Here is a 17,086-nt window from a genome sequence, read left to right as displayed (position 1 = left end):
TCTTGTACTGCAATTTCCACAACTTGTGGTGATGCAAAATTAAATGGAACAGTCTAAATTAAATGAAATGCCGAGCAATAGTAAAGGACTACACAATTAAATATTACTAGAAGCTGGCTCATTGCACGACCGGACCGTCGAAATCAAAGTGTTAGCATCGATAAAACGCAAAGCTGACTATTTACAACTATCAGAGCTGGCAGACAACTATCAGATTTAACACATAGTTTGCACACGAAGCCAGAAACACACTCTGTCTTAAAATAAATAAATTAAAAAAGACTCAGCTAAAATACTGACTACTCATTTGAGTTCTGGTGGTGAGGAATACAGAAAGGAGAAGTTATAGATCATAATAACTGCTTAACTTAAAATAACAACTTAATAGCGCTAATGAAAACGATCAGCTGGATTACATTAATTACTACACTTAATATGACATAAAAATCTCCGTCAAAACTTCAAGTCGCTGAAATTTTAGTTTCTTGATTTAATGTAAGTAAAAGTTTTGAATAAAAACTAAGTTACTGTGAAACGGCAAACTATACAATATTTGAAAAGCAATTTGGCAGCAGTGACACTGGCATCCAAACTAAAAAAATGCGGTTGCCTATAATTCGTCATCGCCTGGCTAGATCTCGCACCTCTTCCTAAACGCACTTTAAGTGAGGGAGAATATAAGAATTATCTAATTCCCCCCCCTCCTTGTGTAAGTGGCAAAACGTTCAGCCAGCAAGTGAGAGATCCGTTGACAGAATACCGATGAGGTGAATTTTCGCAATATGTTAATTAACAAATTATTTTATGCTTTGGATCTTTACTGTCACTTCTTTCTTCCGTTTTCCCGCCAGCATGCAAATTTAGTTGGAGTGCATTTAAGGTAAGGTTTTTAGATCGTAAGACTTAGCCTGTTCTGCCTCCCGAGGTCACGTTACTAGGATTGCTAGGTGAGATTTGCAGGCTTAGGCCTTTCATTATAATTGCAGATAGCTGATGACATTAAAGCTGCATGTCTCACTGCCGAGTTCTCCTAACAGATTTCTTCCAACCCCTTGGAATCCATCCTGCCCTTTCAAAGCTGATGCTACTTCCCTACTTTCTTTCACTTTCCAATTGGGAGTAGGAGAAAATGACTCTTGTGGTGTTCCATGAAACTTAATTTCGAGCTCCTATTGTCAAAACCAAAGCTCACATGTCATGTGAGCGATACCCAAATACTTCCATCGTATTATCCAGTATTCTTCCAGCTTTCAATCTTGCAGGGGCTAAACTCAAACTTAAAGAATCTTCAGGCATTATTAACGATGCACTTTGGGTGCCACTGAACAGATCCAGACTGCATGTTAATTCCAGGAACCGTAAGACAGTCAAAGATCTTATCATCCCGTCGTAATTTCTAACAAGATCAACAGAAACTCAAAAGTTTTAAAATAAATGTTTTTTATTTAGTCGCTAGCCTGACGGTTACCCAACATCGGTAATAACAGAAATCAAATCCCTGCATGCTGTGGGAACTTCAAAAATAATTTCCGAAGTAAAATTTTAAATAGTAACTTGCAGTTTAAACTGCGCCTACAAGCTTTGACTTAAGTTCTCGGCCTGTCCGTAATCAGTTACGGCTAGCAAAGCTAAAGCCGATTTAAGTTACTCAGTTGCAGGGAGAAGTAACTCTGTGATAGTTAGCGATAGCTGCTAAAGGCTCTCCTTTTGAACTACCTAGTACCTAAATGCATCAGCTAATTTGCCTCCTGCTGGTAACTGACGAAAGTAAAAGTAATAATAAAACCAGAATAATTTAGGTAATTGGATTAATGAATATAAACTTATAAACTTACAAACGTATCTCGAGTGTCATATTTCATAAGTATGCAAGGTAAGTTGTGAACACTCCTCTTATTCTTGTGATTGTAGTACAGGCTGAAAAAAACTCATAAAACGGCTTCATGATATTTCTTCAAAAGATGAAGGCTTTTACTGTGCACTGACAAAGCATACGCTATTTTTCTCCAAGATTTTCCAGTTTCTTCAACATACAAAGTGGAAAAAGAAATTGAAATACATTATGTTAAAAATAAATAAGCAAAAAGTGCTCTAGAAAAAAAGTGTTATTTCTAATATTTTCCCACTTCCCCTTGACACTTAGCAGAAATTCACAACAGCGCAGTTCTACTTTCTCCATATATAAGAACAAGCCTTGAACGAATCATGATTGGGTAAGCCTTGAACGAACCAAGATCATCTGAGAGCACACGCAACGATCACTTAGTTGCATTCTGTAATCAATGAATGGTAGCCTGAATTTTCGAAGCAGGTGAAATCAAGCGAATTAATCGCCATCAAATACGAAGTAAGTTTAATTTTTTACCGATTTCTTTTTTCCCGCTCTCATTGAATTTTAACTGGCATACATTTTTATTTTTCATGTCAAAATATTTATGCTAGTAAACGTAATGTTTATTAATATGAGTTTTGTAACACAAAAAGAAATTTTAGTTTATATCATTAAAGAATTATTTAGTAATTATCATTATGGAACGACAGTTCTTAAATTTCTTTATTAGCGGTAAGCATGTTGTAAGTAAAAAAAAAAAAAAAAAAAAAAAATAGATATTTATTCTTAATTTACTGCCAGATCTTTAGCAGTGATTTCGAATAACAGCTGCAGTATCTGCAAATAATAATCGGAATAACTTTAATCATTTAATGTAGTTACTTATAAAGACGTCACAATAATAAGAAAAAGAAAGTTCAAATTAATTTTGTACATTAATTTATTAAATTGAATTTTTTAATCATGTACTTTATTTAGAAAGTGGTAATGAATAATAAATAAATAAATAAACAAATAAGAAACGAGAGAAAAAATGCTATCAAACTCACTTTATTACACGAATACTTAATATTTATTTACTTTTGAATATATTATATTTATCTTGTGTTTAAAAACATTTTATATTTATACTCCTTGGTACAAAGTAAACTAGAAAGCTAATAAATTTTGTAAAAAACAAGCATTTCATATTTTTAAATTTTAAGCACAAAATTTAGAGAACCGAATAAATATTTTACAATAGCAAGCTGCAACATAGAAGGAATTTTTTTCAAGGATTTATGCAATGTGCAACATTTAACAGCACAAATTTCAATCCACGAACTTTTGTAGAAGTCGCAAAAAAAGTAATGAAAATAAAATTTACAAATAAATAAATGAACAAAATTAAATTAAAAAAATGTAAAGAAAAAAATCTGAAAGCTTTCAGATTTCACATTGCTCACAAAAGGGCCTTTTTTTTTTAAGTTTTGCGTGTTACCTTTATTTATTTATTAAATATCACGTTCTTCGCACTCACATAAAATTCAGTTCAACAGCAAAATCGCAAAATAATTTTAAAAGGAGCATATTTTTAGAATTTCCGATACGAAGTCTTGCGCACTGGAGATAAAAACTTTTATTTTCCCCCTACAATGTTGCCATTCCTCGCTCTGAAATCGTTGAGTTTCTTAATCAAAAATTTTTTAATGTCTGACAAAATATGAAATAGATAAAACAAATTCCAAATTAGGGCTTCCAGATGCCCATATTCGCTGGAGGATTATGTTATTCAAAATTTGATGTACTGTTGTTTTATCACAATGCGAGAAACATACATACATTTATGTAGTTTCTTCATTATTTAATATCTTTAATTATAATTCAGGTCTGTAATAGTTGATGGCAACTGTTTGAAAAGTGAATCAACGCAGAAAGTGAATCGACGCAAAATGCCAAAACGAAATTAAAAGCCTTTCTGGGCTAACGCTCTTTGGGCTAAAAAAATAAACAAATAAATAAAATAAAGTCTGAAAAGTTTCAGATTTTACATTACGCCCAAAGGAGCATTTTTTTAACGTCTTGTGTGTTACCTTTTTTTTTAAATTAAATATCATGTTCTTCGTACTTAAACTATAAAATTCAGTTCAACAGCAATATCGCAAAATAATTTTGAAATGAGCATATCTTTAGAACTTCTGATACACAGTCTCGCGCGCTGGAGATTTAAAAAAAAATTCCGGTACTGTGTCGCCATTTCTCGCTTTGAAATCGTTGAGTTTGTTAATCAAAAATTCTTTAAAATGTTACAAAATAGGAAATCGATAATAAAACAAATTCCAAATTAATGCCTTTCAGATGCCCATATTTGGTGCAGGATTACGTTATTCAAAATTTGATGGCTCTAGGTGCCATTGTTTTATCAAAGTGCGAGAAAACATATATACATTTATGCAGATTCTTCTTTATTTAATTTCTTTAAATATAACACAGGGCGATAATGCATGGTGGCAACAATTTGAAAAGTGAAACGTACATTTAAAGTTTTCGACGCAAAATGCAAAAATGAAATTAATAGCTCTTCTGGGATAATACGCTTTGGTCTAAAAATAAAGTTCTTATTAAAAACATTTATTTAAATTTTCCTGTCTTGAGTAATAAAACCAGAAACAAATTGTAAACTCGGAAGAATTTGCTGCAAAATTCTGTCAGTATAGCTTGTCCAGGAACAGAAAGATACAGTAAAGATACTGCTGCAATGAGTATCAGTACGAATACGGTACCGAAGTTAAGAGTATTATATACAATAAATAATTCCATTTAAAATTTCTCTTGAAGTTTTCGTTCAGAAATATAGCCCATCCCATTAAATATAAATTTAGCCTTTTCTTGCGTACTTCATTTCTTGCATCACAGTTCTTTATCTTTAGTTCTATCTACCATTCATCTCTTTAAAGAAAGAATGGAATTTCGTCCAACAATTTTACTTTTCTTTCGATGCTCTTAGCAAAATTCCTTTTTGCTTCATTTTTCTTTTTTAAGGTTTATGTTAAAATTTTAAAAATTATCCTTGTTAAGTTATTTACATTTAACCTTCTCTGGAATGGTTATTTTATCCCAGATAATAAAGTCAATTTTCTGTATCCGCAGTTTGATAATATTCGATTCTCTAGAATCTTCAACGAATGTAAAGTTTACTTCCCAGCTATAGACACCAAACTAATAATTGTATTTAAATATCAAAAGACTTTAAGCAGCTTGCTTACTGACCACCATGAAATAGATGAGTCATCAGAATGACATTGCAAATTGCCAATTTACAGTACTTACGTAGATTCTCATCACCAGCACATAATAACTGGCAACCTGGATATCATACAAAACTATCAACTAAAAACACTAATGAGTTATGGAGTAAAATATAGAACAGTGAGACACATAAACGAAAATTACTGTTACAAGACATGCGAAAAAAACATCAACGAATTTATAGTTAAAGCAAGCTATCAACTGAATTTACTTATCGAATACCTTTTTAATATGGAAAGATGAAACACTTAAACAAATTTCCACCGCACTTAATCACCTCAAGTTTCAAAGTACATTAAATTGGTCACAACTACTGTCTGATATAAAAAATTAAAAAAAAAACTTTTTACTGTTACCAAAATAGATAAAGCAAATAGTAACTTTAGCATTATATGAAAACAATTCTAGGCAGTAATTATTAATAAAGAACTTTTCAGCGCAACTACTTATCAATTAGCAAACAGTACAGAAACATCTATAATTAACAGAATTAAAACTTTTCATAAAAAACTAAATATCTCTTTAAATCCAAAATACAACAGATTTAATAACCTATATGCACTTCCCACATTCCATAAAACACCATTAAAATTTATATTCGTAACAAATGGAACTAATAACTACAAGAAAAATGTAGACTATTATTTTGCAATTCAGGTTAAAAAAATTTGTAAAATTACTTTCAGCGATTGTACACTAATCATAACTATTCTGGATCATCCATAATAACACTCCTGTCATTAATGCCATTCAAACAATCGACATACAAAACGTTAACTGCTATGAAAACTTATATAACCTCACTTCCTTGAGAAGAAATCTATACTAGTCTACTAGATCTGCCTAAACTCTTCCCTGCTATGCTCACGATTATGAACATTAGTAAATGGAAAACCTACCTAAAATGCACCATTTTTCAAAACTATATTAAGTTTCAAAATCAACTTTTTAGACAAGTCAGAGGACTTCCAATGAGTCAGAGGACGCACATTCTAGTACTTCGATCTGTAATCTCTTTTTATTTATCAAAGAAATTACCTTCTAAAAACATTTACAACAGCAAGAATTAAATTACTACAAGCACAATTACAGATATATAGACGATCTTATTACATTTAATAATTTTAATAAGATTGAATACTCCGAGATTTATCCAGAATGCCTTACACTTAATAAAACTAATCATTTGCAAAATAATATCGACTATCTTGATCTTCACATAATTAACTACAAAAAAAATTTTACTTATGACAAAACAAGAAACCTCAATTTCAATAGTAACAAATTAATAAATTGGACTTCCAAGATCTCCAAAAAAGTTATTAGTAATACTATCTTAAATCAAATACAACGTATTAAAAATATTTACACAGATACGATAGATTTTTTTTTTGTAGTTAATGATTTGAAGATCGAGATAGTCAATGTTATTTTGCGAATTATTAGTTTTATTAAGGCATTTTGGATAAATCTCGGAGTATTCAATCTTATTAAAATTATTAAATGTGATAAGATCTATATATATCTGTAAGTGTGCTTGTAGTAATTTAATTCTTGCTGTTGTGAATTTTTTTGGAAAATAGTTCCGTGAAGCGAAGGAATTTAGAACCAAAGTAGAGTACCAAAGAACTCATTCTGAATTAAGCATTTACGCTAATACAAATTTTGAGTGAAAAGCAATTTATGTAGTAAAATTGATAAAATACTTGAGTGACTGTCCTCCGAACCCTCGCTTTTATGCATGTTAATTCAAAACTATTTGTATAAAAATTAAACATTGGTAATCTTAATTGGAAATCAACAAAAATATTATTAGTAATACAATAATAAATCAAACACAACGTATTAAAATATTTGCACAGATACGATAGATCTACAACGCGAAATTTTGCTCCTTATTAAAATTCTCAAAAATAATCTAATACCTAATCGATTTATTAACCATTGTCTTAAAAGGGCAGGCACTAAATACTCACTATAAATCATTTAACTCATAGGGATATGATAATTTGTTCCTAAACCTGAGAAGGCGGTATAAGTTGGATGATTATCATTTGGAGGATTTGTACATAGTGTAATTACAACATTTAATGTAAAAAAATTTTTTTCAGACTTTTCTTATGCTGTTATTAAAAAAATGAGCTTATTTCCTACTCTATAGTCAAATAGCTCGCTGACAGTGAAAATTACTTTTTTTTTCTTTTTTTCTACCTAGTTCCGACACGACAATTAGCCAGAAATTAATTAATTTCCGTTCACTAGTTAGTATATTCAAAATTTTAACAGATGTTTTCACTCACGTAAGAACTCCCCAACAAATCTCGCTCCAATATTCCTAGTCCCTCCCACGTCCCGCAAATAGCTTCCCAAAAGTTTCACCGCCTGTAATAATTCAAAGTATCCCCAATGCCGATAATGGAATTTTGGAATTTCGGACACACACCCCTTCTGAGTAAGACACCGAAGAGAACACTTTACCGACATCCCACTACAAAGAACGTAAGTTAATTAATGCATTTTCTGGCTTTTTATATTTTCATGTACATTTCACATTTTACTTTCTTATTATATATATTTCAATTTTTCAACTTTGATTTGTTTTTGTAAATTAACATAGTTATGTTGCTTATTTTGTCATGTTTATTTCAATTACTTTGAGTTCTCTTTCATAATTCCAGCTAAGATTACTATTGTTTATTATGTTTAATTTTTATAAAAACATTCTTGCATTAAAATGCATAAAAGCGAAGGTGTCGGGGGACATTTACTCAAGCATCTTATAAATGTCACTACATAAATTGGCTATTCACTCAAAATTTCCAAAGAATCCCGTATTAGCGAAAATGCTTCATTCAGAATGAATTCTTTGATACTCTACTTTGGCTCTAATCCCATCACTTCATGGAAACACAATTTTGGCCTAACTTAATTTGCCAGTTTGGCATCGTCATTCTTACTTGAGTAAAAGACGAAACACCTTCGCATTTATTAATTATTGTTCATTGAACGGGAGTTGGTTTGTTTCCCTTGAAAAGTTAACTAATTTCCGATGATTAGCGATAATTACTTGTTTTTTACTTTCTTTTTCAAAGTTTGAAATTTTGTTATTCATGATATAAATTCATGTCCCCTTAAAAAGTTTTTTTTTTTTTTTTTTTTTTTTTTTTTTTTTTTTCATGATTTACATTCAAGTTCCTTTAAAACACAATTTTCGAAATTAAGCTTCCTACATATGGGTTCCCTCTTTTTGATACATTCTACTAAATTTATGTTAGTAGATAATATAATCAATATTTCTTTAGTAAATAAATTATTATTATCTTACTTTGCAGCTATTGCGCAAGTATTAGAAAAACTTGTTTTCGAATTCAATGAATTTTAGATCATTCAACATTATAATCATATATATATTATAATCTCCTATATATATATATATATATATAAAATGTTGTATGAACTTAAATCCATTTAGTGCGAATACAAGTTATTATTACTTGCGCAATTGCTGCAAAGTTAGTTAATAATAATTTATTTCCTAAACAGTATTGATTAATTGATTATATTATCTCCTAAGTTTAATTAAAGTAGAATTATTTTTAAAGTGTGCATCCATACTGGTAAGTTATATTTTGAAAGATGTTTTGAAGTAATTTGAAAGCAAAATGTTAATAATGTTTTAACGGGGACTGGAGTTAAATCATCACGAAGAATAATATTACAATTGTAAAAGTAAAAATTAAAACATGTAATTATTGTCATTGATCGGAAATTAGTTGACTTTTCAAGGGGAACAAACCAACTCCCGTTCAATGATCAATAATTGATAAAAATACGTAAATATGAAAGTGTTTCGTCTTTACTCGAGTTATAAGTTAAAGCTAAACCGGCAATTCTAGTCAGGCCAAATATTTCCGCGAATAGTTGTTACTCAAAGAACTTATTCTCATGAAGCATTTTAGTCAATTCAATTTGGAGTAAAAATCAATTACTGTAGAGAAATCCTGTAAAACTCGAGTAATCGTCCCCGACACTATCATCTTTATGTATTTGAGTACTATATTATTTGTAGAAATTAAACATTGGAAATTGTCATTATGAAATCGAAATCAAAGTAAAGTTGAAATAAACATAGAAGATTATAAAAAAGATAAATAATGCAAACTTTGTAAAAGCAAATCAAAGAGAACATAAAAATAATATAAAAATAATATAAAAATAAAATAGAAAATAATATAAATAAGATCAGTGAATGTACATGAAGATATAAAGGCCAGAAAGGTATTAAGTAACTTACATTCTTTCTAGTGGGGGAGTTGGCAATGTGTTCTCTTCGTGTCTGACTCAGAAGTGTAGGGTGTCCGAAAATTCTTAGCGGAAGTAGGGGCTTTGAATTATATCAGTCGGTAAGACTTGGGTGAAGAAATTTATGGTAGTGGGTGGGACTTGGAATTCTTGAGGGATGTATTTTGTGGAGTTCTTATCTGAGAGAGACCGTCTGTTAAGATTTTTTTAAAAATACTAGTGAATGGAAATTAATTAATTTCTGGCTAATTGTCGTGTCGCAATGATTAAGAATTTAAGAAAGGAAAAAGGCATTTTCGCTGTCCAAGAGCTAGTAGACAGTCTAAAGGCAGGAAATAGGCCCATTTTTTTAGTAACAGTATAGTAACAGTATATGTCTGAAGACAATTAGCTTTTTACAATATATACAATTGAGTAATTACACTATATACAAATCTTTCAACTGACAGTCATCCAACTTATACCGCCTTCTCAGGTTTAGGAATAAATTATCATATCCCTATCAGTTAAATGATTTAGAGTGAGTATTTAACGCCTGCTCTTTTAAGGCAATGGTTGATAAATTGAAAGGGAATTAGATTATTTTTGAGAATTTTGATAAGGATCAAAATTTCGCGTTGTAAATCTATTGTATCTGTGCATATAGTTTTAATTCGTTGTATTTGATTAATTATAGTATTGTTAATTACTTTTTTGGATATGTTGGAGTTCCAATTTATTAATTTGTTAGTATTGAAATTGAAGTTTCTTGTTTTGTCAAAAAGTAAAATTTTTTTGTAGTTAATGATTTGAAGATCTAGAAAGTCTATGCTATTTTGTGAATTATTAGTTTTATTAAGTTTAAGACAATTCGGATAAATGTCGGAGTTTTCAATTTTACCAAAATTATTAATTGTAATAAGGTCATCAATAAATCTGTAGGTGTGTTTGTAGTAATTTAACTCTTGTGGTTGTAGATTTTTTTGGAAGTTAAATTCTTTGACAAATAAAAAGATATTACAGATCGAGGTGCTGGAATGTAAGCCCATTGGCAATCCTCTGACTTGTTTAAAAAGTTGATTTTGAAACTTGATGTAGTTATGAAAAAGTGTGCATTTTAGGTAGGTTTTCCATTTGTCAAGAGTCATGATATTGAGTATATTAGGGAAAAGTTTTGGTAGATCAAGTAGGCTGGTATAGATTTCTTCTAGAGGAAGTGAGGTATATAAGTTTTCAAAATCATAGCAGTTAATGTTTTGGATGTTAATGGTATGAATGGTATTAATGACAGGAGTGTTATTATGAATGATCCAGCAATAGTTATGATTAGTGTTACAATCATTGAAAATAAATTTACAGATTTTATTAAGTTGAATTGAAAAATAATAGTCTATATTTTTCTTGTAATTATTTTCCAGATTTTGTTTTATTATATATATACACATACATAAAGACATAAATATATAAATTTACATAAAGACTAGTACAGAGGATGTTTTTTGCATTTTTAGAACGATTTTAGGGCCGTTTAATTAGAGTGGTATTGATTTCCATTCCTCTTCCACTCCTTCCTGGAATACATCAGTCGTGGTGGGTTTGTGCTTAGAAAGAGTTCCTATCAAGAGTCCAGGTCATAGGTGTAAAGTCAGGGACTTTGTAGGAATACGTTGAAAATTCACGTATTCAATACCTGTATCAGTCTTTACTTTTTTCGAGGAAAGCAGTGATACTTTTCGAAGAATGACTTGTTGTTTTGTCTTAATGAAGTGTCACTCTTTGAAAGCCACTGGGATAAAGAAAAAGAATTTCTTTTATAAAATTGTCGTAAAACTTTCGCTTGATAGTACCTTGAGCTGATTTTAACATTCCCCCCTCTTCTTATTTTTTTAAGTTCTCCCCCTGTAAGAACACCTTAAGACAGTTATAAATACCATACTCAAACTTATTTGAATTGATAGAATCAGGTTTGTAAATTTTTTCTCTTTGTTTTCAGTAATAAATTGCCTTTTTATGCTGCAGTCGTTTAAAGATCATAATGCATTTCCATTTATTTCGCGCTAAATAGTTTTCGTACAAGGTTCTACAAATTGCTTTGCGTTGAGCCACCTACCTCTGCAAAAGCTGGCGAACATCACGGTTTTTAGCTCTTTGAAGTTGTAAATCTCGGTTTATTATTTTATATATTGTTGATACTGATGTATTTTAACAATTGATTCCTGTGTCGGTGGATTTTCTCTTGCAACAAACGATTTAACTTTAGAAACGTTAGAAACTGTACATGACTTTTCCAGATATTCATTTAAAGTCTTCTTTCAATTTAGAAATAATGATTGATCGTGTTTACCTCTTCGGTTGGTTAATAATGTTGTTTATTTTGCACTTAGAAACTTTAATACCATGTATATTTCACAAAATCTTTGAATTATGGAATAGGAATCTTTTCGGAAAGCGCAAAAATACATCTTTCAATCCACAGCTTGTTTACATGCCATATTTTGAAATAAGAATAAATTTTAAAGCAGTAGACGATATTTCTTATTTCAAATAATACGCTGTTGCCAGTAGGTTTTATTCCAAAAAATTTTCTTTTTCAAACGTTCTTTATGGAAATCGTTCTAATAATGTGTAAACACCTTCCGTATTTTACTTATTTGCCATCGAAGATCCTGGTTCTTCTGAAATCCTTAATTTTAAAACGATGACATAAGGAAAATGATAAATGACAGTAATCATTTATCATTTTCCTTTCGTTTATCATTTGATGCTTCAAATCATTTACTCTCTATTTAGAAAGACTGAATTGCTCGATAGTATTGATGAAAATAATCATTTATCATTTTCCTTTCGTTTATCATTTGATACTTCAAATCATTTACTCTCTATTTAGAAAGACTGAATTGCTCGATGGTATTGATGAAAATAAATCATTAGATAATAACGAAGCAGTGCAAATTTAGGTCCTTTTTTAGGTATAAGAGTAACCGCATTGTAAAAAATCATGGTAAATTTAGTCCTTCTTTTTCTCAAGATTTGAAAGAAAAAAAAAAAGACACTGTATCATTGAATAGATACTGATCAAAATTTCTTTGGTTTTTTTTTTTTTTTTTTTTTTTGTTATTACATACTAGCACACTAGGACACACTAGGGTACTAGGGTATCTGCCTAAAGAGAAGGATGCTTTCATGGAGGACATACTCAGGAAAACTGGCTCGTGCTCGTATACACGTTACATATAGGAAAAACCACAAAAACGACCGTCCAGCCAGCTTGTTAGCCTGGAATCGAACACATTTCGAAACCACCAACGTTCAGTGATTTTACTGCTCGACCGCTGATGGGTTGTAACTTGTTTCAAAGTCATAATATATAGATACCGTATTTGACGGCATATAAGACGCACTGGCATATAAGACGCACCCTTATTTAGACGGCCACACACAAGGAAAAAAAGTTTCAATAGCGTGGTTTCTTTTAGTTCTCACGTTTCGTAAAAGCCAAATAAACAATTATTGAATGCAATTACCTTCACGTATAAGACGCAGGTAACTTTTTTGAGACCAAATTTAGGAAAAAAAAGTGCGTCTTTATACGCCGTCAAATACGGTAAGCACTGAATGGCTAAATTATTATGATTCAAGATTTCCGAAACCTGGAATAACTATTGGTCTCTAACTGATAGCTCTTTTCCTAACTAATGCTAATTCTTTAAACTTCTTTCCCTCGAAGCACATGCTACTGTTTTTTTACCGTCTCTCTGTATAACAGTTATATAATACCGAATTGAATAGCTATTATTATCATCACAAGGCAGTTTTATACAAGTGCTGACATACAAGCCGGTGTGATATCTGAATCGGTAGAAGATCGAAAAATATGAAATATACAGAGATTAACGGAGCTCATAATACATGAAAAGTAGGTAACATAGGTGATCTAAAAAAACCTATAATGGGAAGTATTTACAACAGGTGGTTCAGAGCAATAATACAACAATAACAATTAGAGGAACGAGTCGTTACAGCAAATTCGGAATCGAACAGTAGACGAGAAATTGTTAGAGTAACGTATAAGTGTCTAACTTCAGCAGAATCTAAAGATGCACCGTTCATCGAAGTCTGTGGTAAAAAGACTTGCCCCACTAAAGCCACTAAGTCCTCTAAACACGTTTTGCTTATCAAAGCTAAGGAAGAAAATCGCAAGCCTTAAAAGTTAGGCAGCAATTAACTTCTGAAATCAGTGCCAAAGGAATCGGACTTATTCTTGAAGAAATAAGACCAAAGCTTTCTAATGAATTCCTTGTGCGTTGCAAACGTAAAGGGAACATTGAAGTTCTGAAGAAAGCTATTGAGAAGAAACCTTCTCTTTCCACAGCCTTCTCAATGCGATCTCCCAGCTCCAGAAAAACTACGGTCTTAGTTTTCGGATTGCCAGCACAGAACACTGCAGATGACCTGAAAGTAAGCTTTAAGAGACTGGATCCTAGCCTCTCTAGCGAGGACCCTTCCTCTCGCAAGCCAAAACTCACCGGCCAGGATACAGGCCTGTGTAATTGGATAGTCGACATCCAACAACCTTATCAAAACCATCGTAGGGTGTTTGTCGGATTCAATTTCTTCGTCTTCAGTCCTTTTTTTAGAATCTTCAGGGGCTTCAGTTGCCAGAGATTGAGATATTTGAGCTACTTTTGCAAATCAACGGCAGCGTTTGTCACTTGTGGGCAAGCCCATACCAGTGTCAAGTACACAGCGCAAATACATCACTGTGTAAACTATGAGGAAAGTAGCAGGAGAAAAGGCACAGAACTTGAACTGACGCATGCGGCAAGCGCCTGAACATACTCATCTTACAAAGCCGAAATTCAGCGGCTGAAGACCTTATTCCAACATTAAACGCAGCATAAAAAAAACAGTAGCTTATCCTCTGACCTTTGTAATCTGCAGATGCCAGACTGCGATGGACAACGCTGCCCAAATCATTATGTAACATCATTTTAGTATAGCCCTGCTGCAAGAATATTATGCCATAGATGGAAAAATTCCCAGTCTGAACGCGCTAAATACCTGCCAAGAGACTAGCAATTTAGCGGCCATCATATATAAAGGCCCGCTAAATACAAGGTTGACTATGTCGTAGCTGTACACTTCGAGGGTCCCAATGGCTGTCTAATAGTGGCAAGTGTATGTTTTCCCCCTCTCATGAAGTAATATCTACAGTCACAGAACTCGAACAAATACTGACTTTCTCCACAAAAGACAGGATAATTACAGGCGATTTCCAAGATGCCAGCCCGCTTTGGGGAACTCCAGCAGAAACCGACGAGGAGTACCATTGCCTGACTTAATGACGTCGAATAACGTAGTTGTAATTAACTCAAGCGATAGTCCCTTATGGAGTATCAGGGCCCAAGGTTGGCCAGACATAACTTTAGCTACAACTGGTATTTATTCTTCAATTCATGACTGGACAGTTAGTCAACACCCTTCATTCAGTAAGCATCGTTTCATCGAGTTTGGAGTACGCAGACAGTCACAACAAGTCACTAAATCTAGGTAAGACGGAATTCAATAATCTTCGCCGCTTCGGCAATGCTGCAGCTCCACATGTGCAAAGCCTGGTAGCACAATTTAACAGCTGGCATAATATATTAGAGTTCGACAAGCTGCATTATAACCTTGTGAATACCTTTCATCAACGTGCGACCAGGTTTTAAAACACCGCAAAAATGTTACCTGCAGTAAAACATTCTGGTGGAACAATCAGCTAACAGTTGAACATAGCAAAGTACCCGTTCTAACGCGCCGAATGCAAAAATTGTACATTTCTGAGGAAAGGCCTGCCTGGCCATGAAGAAGAATAGAGCTGCCAATAAGTGCAGCATTAAACGAAGCCAAACTTGCCTCATGGCAAAACTTCTGTAAAACACTTAAAATGTGCGATGTCACCTTTAAAATCGCTTATGACAAAGCATTAAACCAACCAGCCTTGTCGCTACAATTCAGGTATGATATAAACTCCATACAAGTTACTGCCCATATCTTGAATAGCATTTTCAAACAAGATACTGCAGTTGACGACACACCGGCAGAAAGAGAAATCAGACTTAATGTCCTCTAATATTCAGTCAAATTTACCAGAATAAGAGCCGCTTCCGACCAACAAGAAGCTCAGAAGAGTTATTAAAGCTCTGAATACTAACAAGGCCTCAAGTCCAGATGGCATGGGTAATGGGTATCATCCAGGCAACATTTAGCACTCATTCCGCACTTTTGTTCGCTTGTGTTACGGTATACTGAGGTTAAGACATTTTCTTGTGTCTTTCTAAGGTCGCAGAAGTAGTACAATTTTTAAAAGGGCAGAAGGACCCTAATGTAGTATCATCATACAGGCCAGTTTGTTTATACCTGCACTTGATAAAGTGCTGGAAAGAAATATACTTCAGCGGCTATAGCATCACATAACAAAACGAAGTTATCTGAACAGCCACCAATACAGTTTCGCTGCAGGAAAGTATTTAAAGCACGGTACATGCTTTAAATTATTTTCTTAGCACCAACGTGCTCAATAAATGGGGAAATGCACTCACTGAAAATTTCAATTGGCATTCAGGGCGCTTTCGACTCGCTGTGGTGGCATGAAATTCTGAACCGATTGAAGGACACTGAATGCCTAAAAGCATTTTATGATTTAATTTACAACTACTTAGCGCCAAGCATGTTCAGGCCGCAATAGACGAAGGCTTTTATACATCAAGCATTAATAGATGTTGTCACAAGGGGCATGTATTTGACGATTTCTTTGGAACCTCGTAGCTGATTCTGCCTTCGGGCTCTTCAGCGACAACAAGGACATCGAAATACTTGCTAATGCGGATGACTTCTTGCTGATAGACAGAAGTCACAACAGTCGAGAATACGAGACATGTGCCCAATATGCTCTGGATAAATTTTTCAACTGGGCAAGAGATCACAAACTCGTAATTTCAGCGGCTAAAACGCAGGGTCGGTGATAAACTGCGAAAGAAGGTATTATGGTACCTCTGAAATTAAAATAGGAGGGACTAACAATAAAATCACTCAACACCTCAAGATGCCTATATGTAATTATAGATGACAGACTCACCTGGAAACAGCGCATTTCCTACGTTAAGCAAAGACTGCATAAATTATCAAATTCAGTGCTCAGAACAACAGCAGCTAAATGCGAGGTATCCTTGCAAAAAATGAAGCACTGAATCGGGCTTCCATGTAGGGCTAACATATGGAATAATGATATGATACATCAACTTAGATCGACGCATCGACCATTTTTACTAAGCATCTGTCGGGAATACCGCATGCCCCCTCATTAGTGCTCTGAATGGGCTGGCTGGGCTGCCCACTTCATTTCGTGATACAAAGAGAATGCGCAGCAGTTCGGACACAGAAATTAAAATGCAACACAACACTGTGGAATTGTCGTTACTATCATAGCGACTATGAGTCGAATATCACGTTAACACCTTCGCATCCAGCGGAAATGGGCATTCAAGTTGAACGGAAACCATCAGTGGCACTGAAAACTCATGCTTTGTATACAGATAGCTCCAAAAGAGAGCAAGGTACAGGCAGCTGTTTCTGTGAAATGCTAGGGTACGATGCAATTCAGATCTGGTCGCAAAGGATAAGTTTCGATAACATAGTCTTTCA

At 33.1% G+C, this 17,086-nt stretch overlaps 1 protein-coding gene across 1 annotated transcript in view; it reads left to right on the top strand.

Moving 5' to 3' along the window:
- Window positions 1–2,197: 2,197 nt before the first annotated feature.
- LOC118183094 (flavin-containing monooxygenase 5-like) overlaps window positions 2,198–17,086 on the top strand; it is a 62,359-nt gene continuing 47,470 nt past the window's right edge. The window contains exon 1 of the mRNA XM_035352516.2: window positions 2,198–2,347. The gene's annotated coding sequence lies outside the window, so the exon portion shown is untranslated. The remainder of the gene's footprint in view (window positions 2,348–17,086) is intronic.

Source organism: Stegodyphus dumicola, chromosome X1 (genome assembly GCF_044657685.1).
Source record: "Stegodyphus dumicola isolate Sdum_Otavi_A_Nest chromosome X1, ASM4465768v1".
Lineage (NCBI taxonomy): Eukaryota > Metazoa > Arthropoda > Arachnida > Araneae > Eresidae > Stegodyphus > Stegodyphus dumicola.
Note: the sequence above shows the minus strand (reverse complement) of the source record. Positions and strands in the feature narration are given on the sequence as shown.